The sequence below is a fragment of the Neovison vison genome, chromosome 11 (assembly GCF_020171115.1).
Source record: "Neovison vison isolate M4711 chromosome 11, ASM_NN_V1, whole genome shotgun sequence".
NCBI classification, from domain to species: domain Eukaryota; kingdom Metazoa; phylum Chordata; class Mammalia; order Carnivora; family Mustelidae; genus Neogale; species Neogale vison.
In genome coordinates, this window is record NC_058101.1 from 66,180,667 (window position 1) to 66,200,542 (window position 19,876).

The following is a 19,876-nucleotide window of genomic DNA, read 5'->3' on the forward strand; positions in this document are numbered from 1 at the left end:
CAGCCCCACCTGGCAGGAAGTTAAAACAGGCTACCCACTGTGGGGGTCCTGCCTCCTGAACCAGGGGCACCGTGGGATGAGTGTGCTGGGCTTCAGCACAGTGTGTGACTCTCCCTTGTGTGCTGACACCCGGGGGCCAGACAGCCCCCCCGCTGAGCAAGGCAGGAGGTCAGCAGCCTCCGAAGGTCCCACCAAGGCTTCACCAAGGGTGATGAAAATCCTATAATTGCTGGGGGGCAGGGCTGTGGGGGGAGGGGGAGCGGGTGGTGATTGCGCTCCTACAGTGTGCCAGCCCTACGCTGCCCTGTAGACCATGGCCACGTGCCCTCCAGGGTGGGCTACAGAGTCTCATGTTGTATGGACAACTTGAGGGGCAGGTGGAGGCTCAAGATCAAAAGGGAACGCAGAGAGTGCCAAGGTCCTGAGGCAGAGCAGGGCCTTCGGCCAAACCAGAGGGAAGGAGAGGCAAGGCAGTGGGGAGGGAGGGCCTTGGAATCAGCCACCCCACTGCCCTGTCCTGAGTCTGCTGGGCCCAGGGTGGGGACAGGAGGGGACCGCCAGCATCGCCGTCCACAACCTTCATGTCAGCATGTGACATGCCTGGTGGGGGCAGGGTCGAGGACCAGGCAGAGGGCACCTGCCATCTGCATCCGACCCTTCCTGCATTGCCCGCTGCAGGCAGCTTGGCCCACTGCTCCATCCCCTGGCTCCAGCAGACGCTCCCCAAAACCCCATCTCCTGAATTGTTCCCTTTCTGCCGGACTTCCCGCCCCACCCTGCAAGCATGCCACAGAACCCGCGTGAGGGTGACCAGCAGTGCCCCCTGATCCACCCCACCTGAGGTGGCTCCACCCTCTGTCCCTCCCCTCCTCCCCTCCCCTGTCTCTCCCTGGGAACCACCCCAAGAGAGCTTCACCCCTACCGCGGCTCTGGCCAGTGCATATTCTTAGTCTCCCTGGACCCCATTCTGACACCTTGGGCCAAGTTCACCCACTCATCCGTGGACCCCACATGAAGATGGGGGTCTGGCGGCATCACCCGCTGAATATGTCCAACACGAAACACCTGATCTCCCCCCAGCCTGCCTTCCCTCCATTTACTTGTCCAGGATATGGCGGGTCTGATTCTAGAAAGCGCTGCCTTTCGCTGCTCAAGTCTGAGTCCCTGGAATCCGGGCTCTGCTGTTAGCATCACAGCAGTGGCCAGTCCTCGGTCACTACCTGGCCTGCAACGCTTCCATGTGATCTGTGAGGCACCAGAGACTGCTGCCGACTGGTCCCCACATAGATGTGATGGACCAGAGAGGTGAAGGGGAGTGGCCAAGAGGAATGGAGGAAGAGAGGTCCAGAGGACAGTGCGGGGGCCTGATGGCTGGGTGACGTGCCAGTGGGAACTCAGTCATTCACTGATGCATTCATTCCTGCCCTAAGCTTTCACCGGGTAATCCCTGAGTGCAAGCGTTCACCGAGCATCTCCCAGCACAAGCGTTCACCGAGCACCTCCTTGCAAAGCGCCAGCCCTGGTGATGTGGGAGATGTGGACCCTGTGGTAGGAGGCTAGTGACCCCTTTGGCGATGTCATACTGACCAGGTGCCCTGGTGCTGTGTCGTTGCAGCAGTGGCAATGCACGCTCAGTGGACAGAGCCCACGGGGTGTATGTCTCAGGAAGGGACTTCCACCGCTGGGTGAAGGGCCAGGGTATCTCCATCTCAAAGAAACCCAGTTTGTCAAGGGAAGCCAGAGTTAGTAGTGGAAGCCTCCAAACCCCTCAGGAGCAGACAGGAAGGAGAGCCAGTGGGGCAGTGACTCATCCAGAATCTTCTACTGTTGCCGCTGCAGCCTGTCTCAGGTCCTGCCTCAGCGCCTATGACCCTTACAGCTCCCGAGGTGATGAGCGGCCATTTCTGTGCATCCCAGTGACCTCCAGGAGCAACCACATCTCACGCGTGGGCCTCCCCCAGCCCAGCATGGCCCCGCCTGTGCTGGGGCTCAGGGGTGTCTCTGCATCAAATGGCACAGGGGCGCCCAAACTCCCCACTTCCCCAGTAGGCCTGTCCTCCTCGTGTTTATGATGCGTTCACTCTGTTTGCTGAGTGCAGTGAGAGGCCAGGCTCTGGTGCCGGCTGCCGGTCCAGCCCCTCGGACTCGGTCAGCCCGAAGCCACTAACCAACCGCCTGGGTCTCCACCACAAATAGGATCTGCCACAGCGGTGGCTCTGCGGACAGGACATGTATCCCAGCGATGTGCACTGAGCTCCTGGGGCCCATGGCTCAGAAGGCAGACCAGCACAGAGTCGGGAGAAATGACTGGACGGCATCAGCAAATCCTGGGGGAAACAGTGGATGAGAGGAAGGGGTTCGAGAAAGAAATCTATGCACCGGGTCCTCACCTGTGCGTTTCCAGACCCCTTCTCGGGAAGGTCACCTTGTGCTTTACTGTGATAGAACGTCACCCAGCTGCAGAAAAGAGCATCACGTGGGATCTCAGTTGGCAGAAATCCTACAGGGACCCCAGCATGAGACCTGGGGACCAGAATTAGCTTGGATCCTGCCAGTGGTAGTGGGACCACACTGGTGGGGCCACTCAAGTGTGAGGACCCTAACTCAGGGCAGAGCCCAGAGGCCATGCAGGGGAAAGATGGGGTGGACAGGATGCCGGGAATGGATGTTCTGGGTCCAGACCTGCGGGGGATGACCGCAGCTGTCTCCCCCCTTGTCAGCAGCCTGTCTCCCTTGCTGAGGACGGAGCTGGGGCCAGGCTCCAGAGTCAGCCACCGTGGTAGGAAGCTGGGCTCCACCTGGGCTGGAGTGGCCTGGCTGTCACCCTGGCCTCACATTCCCCATCCACCCTATAGGCAACAACAGCTCCTCTGATTGCCTGGGGCGGTCCCTGCCCACCCCGAGGCATGCTCTGGTGTTCACCCACTGACCTGCTTCCTGCCCAGGCTGGGTCCTGTAGGCTGGAGGGGTGGAGGGCACCTGCCAAGGGGGCGGCACAGTCACCGCGGAAGGACAGAGCTGGGCGGCTGGAGCAGCAGCTGGCCCAGGGCCCAGAAACGCCTGGGAACAGTTGGGCTGCTCCCACGGCAGCTGGACACGCCTCCTGGCAGGCCTGGGGATGATAATTAAGAATCAGGTTTCCATCGAAAAGCTTTATTGCCGGGAGGGGTTGTAAATCAATAGACAACATTTTTATTGCAGAATGAAAATTAATTATTCAGTGTCGAACATGTTCTCGCTCACTTCGCTGCCGGTGGGGGTAGCTGCCTTCAGGGGTAGAGGGCAGTCCCAGGGTGGCCGCGGAAAGGAGCTCCCAGAGCCCTCAGCACAGAGGGAGACAGCTCCAGAGTGGGCTCGCCAGCACCGGGGATCTGCGCGGAGGGGCATAGCGGCCGTTCCAGATACTCTCTGATCCGAGGCTCCACACCAGGCACTCAAGGAGCCGGGCCCCCCACCCTGTCCACCTACGTACGATGCACGCAGGTCAGGGAGGTGGCCAAGCTCGATAAGGCTGGCCCCGCGTGGAGCCTGACCCAGGTCCCCTCCCATTCCCTTTCTCCGCCATCCCATGCCCCTTCGGCCAGGGTTCGGCCAGCTGCGTCCTGCTAGGGGCCCAGTTAGGAGACCCCAGTGACTGCTCCCCTCTGTCGGTTTGCCTCTGATATTTCTGACCAGGGAGGGCGGTGCTCAAGGGGCTCGGCCTGGGGGAGCAGGCGGTCATCATCCATTTGAGGATTTCAGTGACCACCCCGCAGCCCCCTGACCTGGACCTGCTATCCCTGGTCCTCCCCGACATCACTGCCCCATATGCAGAAATGCATGGACAAAGGCATGAACCATGAAATAAGCCCATCACTGCCTGAGCCAAGAGGAGCATGCCTGCCCTCTGAAAAGCGGAGTGTCCCATGAAGGGGTCAGAAGGGAGCTCACACCGGCTGCTTGGGCCCATTAATTCATCTCTGCATTTGACTGGGGAGCAGAGCTCAGGTGGGGTTCACAGGCAGGTGAGAGGTGTGTGTGAGGAGGGCAGTCGGGACGGGCTGCCCACAGAGGCCGCAATGGACTCCAGAGGAAGAACTTGGCCTTGAGGAGGGCGGGAGCCCGCGGCACAATCGGGAGAAGAGTCCGCTGCGAAGGGGGTGGGGTGGGGAGCCCGTGCTGCAGGGCCTGCAGAAGGGACAGTGAGGGCCCCAGGCTTGGGGTGGCCATAGTCTAAGAGCTGCAGGCATGGACCCACCCCCAACAGGCCCCTGTCCGGGCCACTGTCCTCCTGACGAGCAGAGCGGGTGGAGGCTGGCCGAAGTTGCTCCGAGGGGGGTCAGGCCGTGTGCCGAGGCTTGACAAGAGCAGAGTGACCACGGCAGGGAGAGGGGAGAGACTTGGGACCTGGAGAGGGCTGGGCTCTGGGCAAGTGTGACCAAGGCCAGCCAGCCCAGGGGCCACTGCCCACTGAGCTTTGTTGCAGTTTTCATGTCGTGCTGGGAGACAGTGACCAGCACAGACATGGGCAGAGGGGAGGACCCTGCTGGGTCTTGGGCCATGTGATCATGCAAGAGGAGAGGAAAGAGGGTCTGGGGCAGGACCCCCAAAGGCAAGACCCAGGCTCCGTGTAGGGCAGGGCGGCAGCTTGGATGCAGCCCAGGAGAGCTGCATGGAGGAATTGCCCTCACTTTGGTCACTGCCTCCAGAGTGGTGGGAGAGGTACATCGAGGACAGGGAGACAAAGGAGGCCCTGGCGGGCGGGTAGGTGGGCAGGGCACTTTGGGTCTGTCCCCACCTTGGCCGGGACACTAAGTGCACCAAGTCGAGAGTTTTTCACCCTGGCCCATGAGGGGTGCTGGTCATTCTGGCCTCCCTGTAGACATGGACTGCACAGCAGTGAGCCCTTCAGGAGGGGCTGGGATCTGCCCACTTCGTGGCCTTGCTCATGTGGCTGGACATCCCTGAGCCTCAGTTTCCTTCTCTTTGAAATGGAGCCCCTCCCTCCTGGGGTGGCCATGCAAACTTTCACGTGCCCTCCAGCAGGAAGGAAGGTCGAGGCCCCCACCTGCAATCCACAGAAACCAGACGCCTATGGGCTTTTCAGAGACTTCAAGCTTCATCCAAGGAAGAGGCCAGCCCAGGGCACATCTGTTCATCGCTCCTGGTGTGAGAGGCTTGGGGAGGCGGTCGAGGGCCGGGCCATGCCCCTCTCTGTGTCACCAAGGCCTTGTGACAATCAGATATTAATATTTCCAACACCGGTATTTACAAACCTCCCTGGAGGCCAAACTGATGGCCTATCAGTGAACACACGCAGCTAAAAAGACTCTATTGATCTGGGGGAGAAAGAAAGGTCACTTTTTTAAAAACCCAAACCTATAAAACACTGAAATCCATAACCCCCCAGTTCCCGGGCTGTCGAGTGACATCCAAGCCGGGCTGCGGTCTCTGTGTCCTGGTCAATACGGCTCCATTAAGGGCCACCCGCCCGCACCCCTGCCTGCCCCACCCAGGCCCCCACGGCTGTCCAGATTAACATGTGCCTTCACGTTTTAATTCCACGTCCATTAGTGTCACATTGCCGGCTGATCAGCCTGGCTATCGATCCTGAGGAGGGACTGCTCAGGAGGCCTGCACCCTGTTGGGGTCAGCGGGGGACACAGGGACAGCTCTACCAGCCTGAGGACAGAGGCCGGCACGCCGCCCAGAGCCCACCCTTCTGCACAGAATCCAGTACCGGCCTCGGGAGCCCCGGGGGGTGCCGTGTGAACCAGCCAAGAGCACATGGGCCATTCTTCAGCGTCTTGCTCATGGAGCACCTCCGGGCCTCGGGCTGTAACACCTGGCACCAGGATCTGCAGAGGAGGGCACATCTGTCATGCATCTTTTCCCGCCCAGATCTCTGTCCCCTGTCTTGCAGGCGAGAATTCAAAGACTCTGAGAGTTCATCACCCCTGCCTGGCCCTTCCCTTTCTACCCCTGACCCTTCATGGCACAGCCCCCGAGATGCAGGGCAACATCAAAGATCATGAGCATTGTTCAAGAACTGTCATGGGGGCCCCCATGGTGGGTGCAGCTGGGGAGGGGACCGAGGGGCACCCGAAGCCAGGTCCCACCTGTGTGGCCTCAGCATGCGACCTAAGCTCTCCTGGGCTATGAAGGGAGGGCTGTGAGGGGGCTGGCAGGCGTCAGGGGCCCTGCAGGACCTTGCTTCTGTCCCAGAGCCATCCTCCCAAAAGCCTATGTGGCCATTTCCTGCCGGCAGGGAGAGACTCGAGTTCTAGACCCTGTGTGTTGTACAAACTCTAGTGTTTCTATCACATTCCCTCATTTGGAAAATCATGTTGCTGCCATGACAGAGGTTTGGGGCAAGAGTTAGGATGTAGGGTGATCGTGAGGACGGAACTTCCCAGCTCTAGACCCCAACAAAGCCCCCGGGGGTCCTAGGAAGGCTTGTCAAGAAATTCACCCACACCAGGGAACAGTGTTCATGACCTGGGCAGAAAGGCCCCAGGCCGGAAGGGACAGTCTGGCCTGGAATGTGGGTGCCTGCCCATGGCTCCATCCCAAGGAAGGTTTTCCAGAACACAGCCATCACCTATGGGGAGACAGGTGGTGTGAACGGGATCCCCCAGATCACGTCCACTCAGAACCTCAGAACGTGGCCTTATTTGGAAATAGGGTCTTTGCAGGTGTGACTATCCAGGATCTGGACACACACGGAGCCGCAGCTCCCACGGCCTCCGCGGCCATCATGGAGCCCCCGCCACGTGGTGTCACAGTCACGGAGCTCCTCACATCTGCTCTTGCATCCCTCGTGTGTCGCCCCCGCATGAACACAGCAAGGGCCAGCTGGGTGGGCCGCGGCACCTGCTTTGGTCAGCCTGGGGAGATGGCGGCCGGGTTCCCGCCCTGCACAAGGCGGCAACGCCCCTTGCACCGGCAGCCACCTGCCCTGAGACCACGCAAGAGGACATCTGGAGGTGGACACCTGACCCCAACCCGACCCAGGGCCTTCATCACCCACCAAATATGTGCCCACCAGCCTCCAGGCTGGGGCGGCAGGAACAGAGGAAAATCAGGACCATTCCCCCTGGAGGAGGTCCCGGCTCATGGGATAAAACCTGACAATGAGCGGCAGGCGAGGCACAGATGGGCTGCTGCTGGCACAATCAGCTCCAGAGGCTTTCAGTGAACACAGAAGCATGTGTGTGAACTCCATCCCCGGGGCAGCCCCAACGCCGGCACGTCCCCAGTCCGTGGCTGCCTCCTCTGCACGCTTTCTGAGACAGCCCGCCTCTCCTCCATGTTGGAGGTGGCCCCTGCCCCACCATGGCCATCTCACCCGCGGAACCACGTCCCACACCACACCCAGCTGCACAGTGGCCCATGGATCAGACTGGCCGGTGACCGGCTACAAGCCGGAAGTTCTATGGCTGGGAAGGGAAGAACGAAGTCCTGGGGACAACCAGGCGTGGTTGCCATGGCTGTTCTCCAGGTCCTGGGAGAAGAACCAGACCAGATCCGATCACACTTCTGCGGGGTCCAGGGAACATCGAGGTCCGCAGGCCTCCATGCCATCTGCACAGCCAAGGACCCACCAGGGAAGGGCAGGTGAAGGCACAGATGCCTCCTCCAATCCGGGGTCTGAGCCAGTGAGCCACAAGCATCCTCATCCTCCTTCACAAGGTCAAGGTCGAGGACCTCAGTGGCACAAGCTTTTTGGAAACAGAGGGTTGCCCAACCCTGTGAATTAGGTGTTGCCCTTGAATCGTACACAAAAATAGGGCTAACAAGGCAAATTTTCTGTTAAGTGTATTTAGCCCCACACACAATAGAGAAACACCAGAGCACTTGGTCAGGAGAAGGCACCCAGCTCCCCAGAAGAGAGCCTGAGGGGGTGTGGGTTTCTGGGTGCGAGGGGCCTAGGATCATCAAAAGGAAGTCAACCGTGGCTGGTGGACAAGGCCAGGGAGGCGGGGCAGGTGCAGAGCAAGAAGGTGGGACAAGGGGAGGAAGACTCAGCTCTGCTGGACCCTAGGGCATTTATCCAGAGCTACACACACCTTCCCCGGGACTGACACTCACCCCCTTGTCACAGATGATGACCCGGGGTCACATGCAATGAGACTCACCAGTCAGTCCCATGGAGGGGCCCTCGCTTCTCTCTTCCTGGGTCCCTCTATGTCCTAAGCCTGGGATCTGAGGACCTCCACCCAAGACCCCGTCTTCTGATGAAAATGTGGGAACAGAGGAACCGGGGCTCCAGGACCTCACTGTCTCTCCCTGCAACAGGGTCAAAGCTGGGGGCTGAGCTGGGGGAGAGAGAGAAGTGCCTGAAGATGGGTGGCTTCCTCCAGAAACTCCAGCACAGGTGCTAAGTGACTGTGGTGGTTCGGGTTGAGGATTCCCACCATTTGAACTCTGCTGTCACACACTATCAGGACTATACCTTATTCAGAGATGAAGAGAGATTTGGGAGGGCTGGAGAGGGCCACTCTCTGGCACTCTGGGGAGCCAGTGGTCCCAGCTGCGATCCAGGGATTGGGGCTGCAGTCAGGGGCTGGGACTATAGTCAGCTTCCAAGGGAGGCAGGGGCTGGGGCTGCCATCAGGAGCGGAGCGATCCAGGAGCTGGGGCTGCCATCAGAAGTGGGGAAATCCAGGGGCTGGGGCTGCCGTCAGGGGCTGGGGCTGCCATCAGGGACTGGGGCTGCCGTCAGGGGCTGGGGCTCTAGTCAAGTTCCAGGGGAGGGGGTGGCTAATGCTGCCATCAGGAGCAGGGTGGTCCAGGGACTGGGGCTGCTGTCAGGGGCTAGGGCTACAGTCAGTTTCGAGGGAAGGTGGGGGCTAGGGCTGCAGGAAGAAAGGAGGAGCCCAAAGGGCAGCCAGCTCCCTGCCCCACCTGCTGCCCCCAGCCAATCTCCTACCCCGAACTTCTCTGAACTTGGCACTGGAGCAGCAGCCTCCTAGCTAGGAGCCCAGGTCATCTCAGCAGGCTCTGTGCATTACAAAGCATGGAAATCAGTCACTGTTTGTATGTACATGGTCCAATGTGAAACTCCTTCAGCAAACAGAGATGGGCTGGAATGGGAAAACACTGAGATTTCTGGCTCTGAACAGGAGCCGGTTATTCCCACCCTTTCCAAAGTGCCGCTGTTGCGTCTTCTTCCGACAGACCGCCTGGCAGCTGAGTCCCCTCACCCTGGATCACTGACATTTGCCACCAGTGGATCAATGTAACCAAGGCCCCTGGGGAGGCCCCAGTCCCTGCTGCCCTCTCCAATTGCAGAACTAAAAGGCGAGATTGCTATTGGTGTTCTAACAGGCCTGTTGCCCTGCTCTGGCCACAATGGGCTGACCGTCAGCGTGCTGGAGGACGGACAGCCGCTCCTCCACTGGGTTGGGCCTCAGAAGCATCCGGGCAGCAGATGCCGCCGGGTTTCCGTCCCTGCTCCTGCAGGCCAGGGGCTGGACATGTAGGGCCTTGGAGCTTCAGGGGCCCAGCCTTGGTTCCGGGCCCAGAGGGGAAACTCGTGGCCCAGGGCAAGGGCGAAGGTTTGCCCTGAGCCACATAGCATGGAAATGAATGGTTGTAATTTTGTCAGTTTTTTGGGAATTCTTAAAATTCTTAAGCTTAGCACATAAGGTCCTTCATGAGGGAACCCTGCTTCCCAAATGCATCAGGAACCACTAACTACATGCACACAACACACACATATGCACACACATGTGCACATGCACCCACGAACTTCTACACAAGTACACATGCATCCACACATGCACACGCGCGAATGAGCACATGTGTTCTCACATGTGCACATGCACATGCGTCTCAGACGTGCACACATGCGTGCACACGCATATACTCACACACTCCTACTCATGCACACACATGTATGTGCATGGTATAGATACTCATACGTGCACACGCATACATCGCATGTGCATGTGAGCACTGTCACATGTGTGTGCATGCATGTGCACACATGCTCCCACACGTGCATGCACATTATGCTCTTGCACATGCACACACTCACACGTGCATGTGCGTGCACACATGTGCATGCGTGCGCACACACACACACACACACACTCAAATGACTGAGTTCCCCACTTCAGTTCAAGGTGTCTGCTGTCACGCACTGCCCAGACTTTGCAGAAGCTCCTCCCTCTGCCTCTAGAGACCTGTCTACTCCCTTCCTCTGCTCTATCATCCCTGTCCCTTTTACAAAACCCAGCCCGGCAGTCACCTCAGCCACCCAGTGGGCAGGGGGCCTCCTCTGGATACCCACCACCCCTGCATCCCTTCCTCCCTGCATGGGCCACCTCTGGGGTCCACCTGCCTGTCTCCACCATGAAACTGGGACTGCTTTAGAGCTGGGGCCACATCTCAGTGTCTTGTGCATCCTGGAGACTAGGGCTTAGTAGGTGCTCAATAAATACGGAACGTGTGGCCGTCTCCACCTCCTGCCAATGATAGAGTATCTAACCTGAAGACTTAGACCCCGCCCCCCTGCTGGTTTTGCTGACCTGGGGGTGGGCCCAGGAGGCTGGACCCAGGTGGATCTGGGCCAGCTTCAGATCTGAATCTCCAGGTGTCTGGGAAAAGCTTGGGGGGAAGGACCACAGACCTTCTGTCCCCACCCCAGCTGCTAGGGCAGGGCCTGAGTGCAGGGAGTCTCCCCGTGAACAGACCCAGGTAGGCTCAGCACCTCCCACCAATCCAGCCCTGCTGTCTCCCTCCAGCCTCCGCCATCCCGGCTCCTCTAGGAGCAGAAGGCAGCCAGCCTCTTCAGTTCCTCCAGGGATGCCATTTGGCCCCAGCAGAGTTGTGCCTCCACGGTGGCTTCATTTCTCAAGATGTACAGAGCCATGAGCCCGGGGTGAAGGGTCCCGTGCTCCAGGAAAGGGCCAGGAGAGCCTTGCGTGCCCTGTCTGAGGAGCCCTCGAGGCCCCGAGTGGAGGCTGGGATGGATTGCACCCTCGGAGGGGCTCTGAGTCTGCGGTCCCTTTTGGAGTTGTGCACACGCTGACCATCACTATAGCAGGGTCCCCAGACAAGGGGGATGTTTACAGGCCAAACAGCTCAAACAATAGTTATTCTCTCCCAGTTCTGGAGGCTGGAGGGGAAACCAAGGTGTCACAGGGCTGGTTTCTTCTGTGGCTGGGAGGGAGACCCACCCCTGCCTCTCCTGGCTTCTGGGCATTTGGTGGCTCCCTTAGAGATCCCTGGCTCATAGACACATTAGCCCATCTCTGCCTGCGTCAGTACAGGGCACCCTCCCAGAGTCCTCACACCTCATTCTCCTGGTGTGTGTCTGTCTGTCTCTCCACCTCTTGCAAGGACACGAGGTGCTGGTTTCGCGTTCATATCTGCCAGTGTGACCTCATCTATGCGTACACTCAGTGACATCAGCAAAACCCTATTTCCAAATCACACCACAACCACAGGTACTAGCCCTGGAATATGAGCACGTCTCTCTGGGGACAAAATTCCACCCACAACAGTCACTTAAAACCATGGACCCCCTGAGATTGTCCAAAGTCAGGACATCGAGAGAGAAAGACGGAGCCTCTGGCCAACCCTGGGAGCACCTCCAAAGGACAGCCAGAGGAGTTTGTAAAAAAATACGTCCTCATCAAAGACAGCATAGAGAACACGGATGTCAATCCACAATCTGGGAGAAAGTACTGGCAGCACTCGTGATGGATGAAGAGTTTATGCAGCGGGGGCCCCTAGGGGGCTCAGTCTTTAAGCGTCTGCCTTCAGCTCAGATCAAGATCTCATGGTCCTGGGATCGAGCCCCGCATCAGGCTCCCTGCTCCACGGGAAGCCTGCTTCTCCCTCTCCCGCTCTCTGTCTCTCTGTCTCTCTCTCTCTCTCTGTCAAATAAATAAATAAATAAAATCTTAAAAAAAAAAAAAGATTTGTGCAGCAAATATATAGAGTTCCTACAAATCAATAAAAAAAAATAGGTAAAAGATACAAATAGCTGTTTCACAAGAGGGGCAAAAGGAATGGTCCATAAGCCTATGGAAAAATAATTCCCTTCAACAACCAGGGACATTCAAATAGAAGACAATTAAATGCCATCTTGGGCTGGCAAACTGGTGACATTGACATTCCAGGTCAATGCTCCACATGCCATCAAGGGCACCGGGGTGGCCACCACTAGCCTGGGAAGCAGGGCCTGAAGGTCCACGGGGAGCCAGCGGCCAGGAAGAGCTCTGTAGAGGATTTGTGGGCTGGTCCGATGTTTTAGGAAAAGTGGCCTCCTGGTACCATGGGTCTCCAGAACAGCTCATGAAAAGATCCACACACAGCTGCTCGGGTGGGCTCAGAATTAACAACATAAACACTTAGAACAGACCACCTGAGCGTGAAGCTCGGTCACACTCATGACCCACGGGCCAGAGGGGACACAGGTCATAGACACAGAGCACCCGGCCCCAGGCCCAGCCCGCCACGCCGTCTGCAGCCTTAAACACCTCACTTCTCTGGGTCCCGGTTTCCTCGCCTATAAAGCAGAAAGCAGGAAACGGGGCCCTAGCAGCAACTACATCTGCATGTACATGTGGACATACAGGAGGGCACCTGTCACCTGGGGATGTCCCAGAAGACAGAGCCGGGCAACAAAGACCCCACACTCCTCCTGCAGGAATGTCCTCCACGAGACCCTTGGCCGTCCCCCAGGGCTGGGCCAGCGGCAGCTTTGCAAACTCATTAGGCTTCTTTCCTCAGCTGGTTTGGGCAAACAGCCCCTGCCATAAACCCGCAGGATGGTGTTTGGAGCAGGGAGACACATTCTTGGCCGCCTGCTCATACCTTCTTGTCTTCCCTAAGTCGGTGACGCCACCATGTCTCCACCAAGTTCGTCCCATGGTTGGCAGGAGGTCCAGCTCTCCTGACTGGATGGGCCCCAGCCCTAGCCCTGTTAAACTTGTCCCAGGCAAGGCCTCCCAACAGACATGGGGACGGAGAGAGTCATCGGAGCCTGGGCACTTCCTGCGGAGACCCGCCCTCTATCTTGCTCCCACTTCCTCCAGGAAGCCTTCCGGGTTTCTCAGAACAATTAGGGGTGTTCCCACTGCAGTTTGGCCAAACCCCACAAAGGCCCCCAGTTCTAGATGTGGACTTTGTTCTCTCAGGTTCCTGGGGCACTGGTCTTCACTCCGGTTTCCTCACTCCTTCCCCCACCCATGCACACCCCCGTGTGGGACCTAGGACACCTTGGGAACTAGTGTTGGCATGCCCTCAAGTGGCTCCCAGGCCCATGAAGGACAGAACCAAGGGCCCCAGCAGTGTGCCATGAATGGGAGTGTGGGAGCACCACAGGGCCCCCAACCACTCGGCCTCAGAGCTACCCCTGGTTTGCAGATGCCCCCACCCCAGCCCCATCTCCTTCCACTGAGGTTGCTACTCCAGACCTCCCAACTGGCTCCATGGCCCAGACACACCCTCGGTGCTGGACAGAGACAGCATGCCGTACAGCCTCCCCTGCTGTAAGGTCCGGCCAGGCATGAGCAGGGATGATGTTTGGAATTCAGGGGAGGTCCTGTGGTGGTGAGGTGCTGGGCCGCAGGCCAGGGCAGGCTTGGGTCCCTGCATAGTGTGACCTGGAGTGTGAGAGAGGCTTGGGTACCTAGCTGGGCCAGGCTTGATGCCTCCCCTCCTGGCACATCCTTCCCCCAGCTGACTGCACAGGTCGGGGTGCAGGGGGAGTCTGTGGGTGGCACGTAGGGTGCCTAACACCACATCACCCCGGCTTTTCTGGGACTGCCCATGTTTTAGCTTTGAAAGTCCTGCATTTTGGCAAACCCCTGAGTCCCGAATCCTGAACCCTGCCCACCCTGGGACAGGAGGACCCACGAGTCCCTCTCTGCCGTGCAGCCAAGCGGGAAGCTGCTTGCATGAGTGAGGCCAGAAAAGGTCAATGCCAGCTTGAAAATCACTCTCCAGAGCCCGCCCTGTGGACTCACATGCCCCATGGCTCACAGGAACGTGCTCACACTGCTTTTGTGAGAACTGGAGCTTCCTTGACACGAAGAGATCTTATAAAACAGCATCCTTTGGAGTTAAAAGCTGGACTTCAGAATTCTCCAAATGAATGTCAGATTGTTTCTCCCCTGAATGAGCCAAGAGAAAATCAGCCAAAGAACAGAGCTCATTTCGGGGCAGGGTTGGGGGGAGGTACAGTCAGTGGGGCAGAATTTATGGGGGGGGGGGCTGGGCTGGGCAGGGCTCTCCGGGGAAGCAGAACCGATGGGAGATATTGAGACTAAAGATAGATACGTAAGCTCTGGAGAGAAGCAGATATAGATATTTATTGTAAGGAATTTCCAAACAGGATCACAGAAGCTGGCAAACCCAGTCTACAGAGCTAATGTCCCAGTTGGAACCCGAAGACCAGGAGCTGAAGTAGAACCAGAAAGACCCCATGTCCCACTTTAAATGCCACCAGGCAGAAGAGTTCCCTCCTCTTGGGAAGGGTCAGTCTTTTGTTATGTTCAGGTCCTCGACTGATGAGATGTGGCCCACCCACATGGAGAAAACAATGTTTTACACACTCTACTGACTCAAATGTTGACTCATCCAAAAGTCACCCCCCCCAGAAGCTCCCAGAATCAAACCATACATCTGGGCACCCCCGGCTCAGTCACATTGACACATAAAATCCACCATCACAGGGGTGATGAGAAAGTTTTGGATAAAAATGGCAGTGGTGGGTGCATACCAGGAACACATCTAATGTCACTGAATGATACCCACACAGATGACTCAACAATAAAGACTGTGCTAAATGTGTTTCATCACAATTTTTAAAAACACACAAAACATGTTTTTAGAGTTGCCAATTTTATAGGTTTTTTTTTTTTAAAAAAAAGAAGCATTAGCATTCACTTTGGCAGCATACATGCTAAAATTGGAACCATACAGAAAAAATTAGCATGGCCCCTACCCATGCAAATCTGTGAAGCATTCCATTTTTTTTAAAGCTATAATTAGCAAAACTATTTCCATGACGCACCAAGCTGGAGTTGGCAAACCGTGGGCAAAGGGCCAGAGAGCCAGCATTCTTCTCTCTAGGGCCACACAGCCTCCCTCCACCCTTGCATCAGGAGAGTTGCCAGAGACAGTGGCTGAGTGAAGGGGCATGTCTGTGTTCCAATAAAACTTTATTTGTAGACACAGAAACTGATATTTCATCTAAAATTTTCAAGCCACAAAACTTTCTTCTTTTGCTTTTTCTCTTTTCAACCTTTGAAAAACAGAAAACCATTTTCGAGAGGCCAGATGCACAAAACAGACATCGGGTGGGGTTTGGCCCGGGAGCTGTAGTTTGCTCGCCCCTGACCCAGATAGATGGGAGCTGGAGCCAGGCCTCCAGGCAGGTGCCAACCGTGAGCCCAGGCGAGAGGGCTCAGCCACACCTGGGACACCTGCGGGGCAGGGGCCTGTTACCATCACATGGACCATGAAGGGCCGGGCAGGGCAGGGCAGGGAACACACCCCCAGGTGAGCAACCAGGTCCTGCAGGGACACTGGACCTTGCCTGGGAGCTGGAAGGACCACGCATCCACACAGGAGTCTCGCCCTGGACCATGTCCTCCCTGACATGCAGCTCTTCCCCATGTCCTCCTGGTGTCACTCCCACTCTGACTGCACACTCAGCCTCTAGGGAGGCAACGTCCACTGTTCTAGAGGGGCTGCCCATCTGGGTTTGCTTGGGACCAAGGGGTTTGCCAGGACGCAGGACTTTCGTGGCTAACACGTGGGTAGTCCCAAGGAAACCAGGGTGGGGGTGTTGGCTGCCCACAGCCTCCCCTCAGGACACTACCTGGGAGTCAGCAGAGGGAAGGGTGGGCCGGGAGGGCAGGCATGAAGCCTGGCACAGGTGGGTGTGCAAGAGCCGGAGTGTGGTTTACACGCCCAACGGAACACGAATGGCAGTGAGCAGGACTGCATTGCGCCACTCAGAGAAACAAGCAGGTCCCCCCACCAACAGCACCTGGCAAAGAACAGGAGGGCAATCGCATGTTCCCAAAGCAGGTGAGACCCAGAACAGGTAAGACCGATCCAGGCATGACCTACGGGGGAGTGCCCTGGAGGCGCGGCATCTCCAGGGACAGAGATGGGGCTCCCCCCCACTGTTGTCCCCTCAAGCCCCGAGCAAGTGTCAGTCTGCATGATACATCCACCCAGCGTGTGGAGTCAGCGCGCAGGGGTCTGGAGCCACGCCAGGCTCTTTGCATCTGTGTGCTCCCCATAGTTATCCGCGGGACAAGCCTTTACTGGCTGCCTCCATGGGCCTGGCTGTGTGCCCGGTGCCGGGATAGAACCCTACCAGTCGTGCCCCTCACCCCTGCCAGGGCCCCCGTGGGACAGGTGATCTCAATCTCATGTTACATACAAGAACGCTAAGACCAAAAGGGTGAAGTCAGGGTCCTCAAGTCATGCTCAGCAGATGAGCCCCCACTTGCATCTGCCTGACTCAGAAAGAGCACGGGTCTGCCTTGGTTGCAGCCTTTCCTGGGAGGGTTTGGGGGGAGCCACAGCGGCTCTGCTGTCTGCCTTCCTCTTCAGGAAGCCTAGGCCCTCAGTGCATACCCCAGACCTAAGAAGAGCCAGCCCACCCCCGCTCCGCCTCCTGCACCCCAAATGCTGGCTGTGCCAGAGGCCAACATTCAGGCTACAAATACCCTGACAAGATGGGTCTTCAATGTGAAATCGCGGCCATCAGCAGGGCCTGGCAGCCCGGCCTCCCATTAGAGCCAAATGAATAACTCCGTTTAGAGAAGTCGTTTGGGGCACTGCCCCAGACAATGACTCCTGTCAAAAGATTTACCGAAGCTCATGGGCAATGCGGGCGGGAGGCCCCGTGGGCCTGGCCTCAGAGTTTATCAGCTCATGCAGAAAACAAAGATTGCAGCGTGGACCATTTTGCCGCTGAAATTCATGCCTTTTGACCCCAAATGGAGAGATAATCCCAGGGCTTGTTTCCACTTGAGCTTGGAGATGTAAGTAGCTGGCTTTGAAGCCCAACCTCACATTGGCCGTGGGTGGAACACAAAGCAACCACACTACCGAAGACTATGGTTTGTCGCCTCATTCCACCACTCCGCCCCGGTCAGACAGCAACCCCCAGGGAAAATTCCGTTTTACAACTGGGCGCTTGACAGAGCTTTGGAAGGAAGTCCTATACTTGCCCCATTCCCATGGTAAAGATTGCAAACTTGATCACAATTCATTTTCTCCTTGGCCACCAGGAAGCTCAAAAGTCCAGAAAAGCTTAAGTATCTCAGCAGCGTTGGTCCTTTACAATATAATAAGGGCATTCTCTTTTATGCTAGTATTGTGGCTTCTATTTGGATTTTATTGTGTTTGTTTAATGTGCCTCATGCTATAAGCCCTCTAATTCCTCTTTTGGAAAAGTTATGTGGCGGGGGGTGAGGAAAATGAAATAACAGAGCAGACTGGAGAATTGAGGAGAACAGGCTGGGGTCTGCTCACCTGCTTCGGGTTGTGACAGCTGAAGTGTCATTTGACTCTTTGATGGTATGAAATACTGGTTTGTTGACCATGTGCAACTCTGGTTCTAGGTCAATGTTGACTCACCATTAACCATTAACCATGCACCTGTCAATGGATGCCCAGGATTGTCAGCCAGACTGTATCTGTCAGCTTTGACTGGTAACAACCACCTCCCGGATTTCACAGTTTGAAGCTGTGAACGCTCGAACGCTGACTTCTCATTCTCAGTGGCTCAGCTGGGAGGACACTTTCCAGGGAACCAGGCTGAACCAACAAGCCCAGTTTGGGCCATGCTTTTCTGGCAGTGGGTAAAAAGGGCCAGAAGGCTAGAGAAAAGCCTGGAAAGCTTTCCAAACTGCTGCTCAAACCCATCTGCCCCTGAGCCACAGTCAGTGGGTGGGAAGTAGATAGGGTCTCCTGGAGGGCTATGGACGCACGTTAGCACAGCAGCAGCTTGGCTGGCTGGCTTCCAGGAAGGTGGACAGAGAGCCCAAAGCAATGGCATGTTCTACTGTGAAAACCCCAGAAGGGAAGCCCCATGTGGGCAAGGCCTGGCTGGTCTGCTCACCCAGCACAAGAGACCTGGCACGTTGTAGGCCTCCAGAGAACAGAGTGGAATCCACAGGTGATGAGTCACCAGCAGCTCGGGATGGGGCACGTGTGCCTGGCTCCACTCCTCGGGGTTCCATCCTGCCTGCAGACCCGCCAGCACCTCTCTCATAATAAGATGGGGAGACAAGAGCAGCAACCCCCCCAGGGACAGCTCTCATCAGTCCTGGTGCATGCCAGGTGCGCGGCAAGGATACAGGAAAGCGGTTTCCTGTGGCTTCAACCTCTTTGAGCATGTGGTCCCATTTAAGCCAGACAGGCCCGGTGACAGACACCAAATATGGGTACGTGTTGCCACCATATGTTGGGATGATCACATGGATAACAGCCAATAGTCACAGAGCATATACTGAGCCCCAGGCCCTGTGCTCACAAGGTAGGAATTACCATCTGAATTTTACAGACAAGGGAATCGGGCTTTAAACAGCTTTCACAGACAGCTTTAAATCTGTCTGTGAATTCCTGGACCTCCTGGCATCAAGAGGCAGAGTCATAGACCACACACTCACACACGTGTGCACGCACATACACACACACACAGGTACCTTGAATCTGGCTGTGTGAGATGATACTCCCACTTTGTTCACCAGAACGCATGTGCCAAGAGCCCTAACCTGCATGAAGAATGTTCCATTCCCTGCAGCAGCCACGCTGGGAGAAAGCACAGCTATGTGGAGAGACCAGGCCTGAGCGCTCTGGTCAACAGCCCTGGTCTTTGCAGCCCAGGCAGCAACCACAGGGGCCACAAGTCTTCAGAGAATCCCAGCCCCCAGGCACTGAGTCATTCAGATCCTCAAGACAGAAGCCCCCAACTTGGTGGAAAAGAAGAAGGGCCACCTGCACTGGCTCTTTCCAAAAAGATTGTTTTGTGCCCCTACTTTGGGGGTGGCTCGTTATGTGGGAACAGGACAGAGATTGGATGCTCTAACAAATCCAGAGCATTAGGTCTGGTCCTGGCTGGAGCAGGAAATAAAGAGGCCTTCTAGAGACTGCCCATGAAGCCAAAGAAAGAGTGAGAAAATGCTCTGGGGTAGAAGAAGGAGCTGTGCTCTGCAGTGACCCAAGGAGAGCAGCTGCCACCAGCGACAAGAAGAATAAACAAGGCACCCAGTAACCCAGTGATCTAGCTGCCAGAATCTGTAGGGGTCACGTGGTAAATATGTTAGGCGCTGAGGACCAGACGTGTCTGCTGCCACTCCTCTGGTCTGTAGCAACCGCCAACAAGGCATGAAAAGACAGGCGTGGCTGCATTCCAATAACACTCTGTTTACAAAACAGGCAGCCGGCTGGATTTGGCTCCTGGGCTATAATTTGCTGACCCTTGGTCTAATGAAGATTTCCAGGAAAAACATCAAAAGTACCACCTCTCTTCTTCTGCTGTCTATGATTAAAATGTAAGAGGAGAGAGATGAGAGGTGACTGGCCAGCTGTTCAATTTTTAAGAAAAATTTAGAGAAAACGTAAAGGAGCCAGGACTTGCTGAATTTGAAAAAAGAGTTTCTCATTCCCAGCCTGTCCACATGTGAAAATGTCTTCAAATTTTAAAATGCATTAAGTTTTAAAATGGCATTAGAGGGGCACCTGGGTGGCTCAGTGGGTTAAGGCCTCTGCCTTCGGCTCGGGTCATAGTCCCAGGGTTCTGGGATCGAGCCCCATGTCGGGCTCTCTGCTCAGTGGGGAGCCTGCTTCCTCCTCTCTCTCTCTCTCTGCCTGCTTCTCTGCCTACTTGTCATCTCTGTCAAATAAATAA

At 56.6% G+C, this 19,876-nt stretch overlaps 1 pseudogene; it reads left to right on the forward strand.

Annotated features, from left to right (window-relative positions):
• The first annotated feature begins 14,880 nt into the window (after positions 1-14,880).
• Positions 14,881-14,976, forward strand: LOC122890751 (annotated as a pseudogene).
• The last annotated feature ends 4,900 nt before the right edge of the window (positions 14,977-19,876 follow it).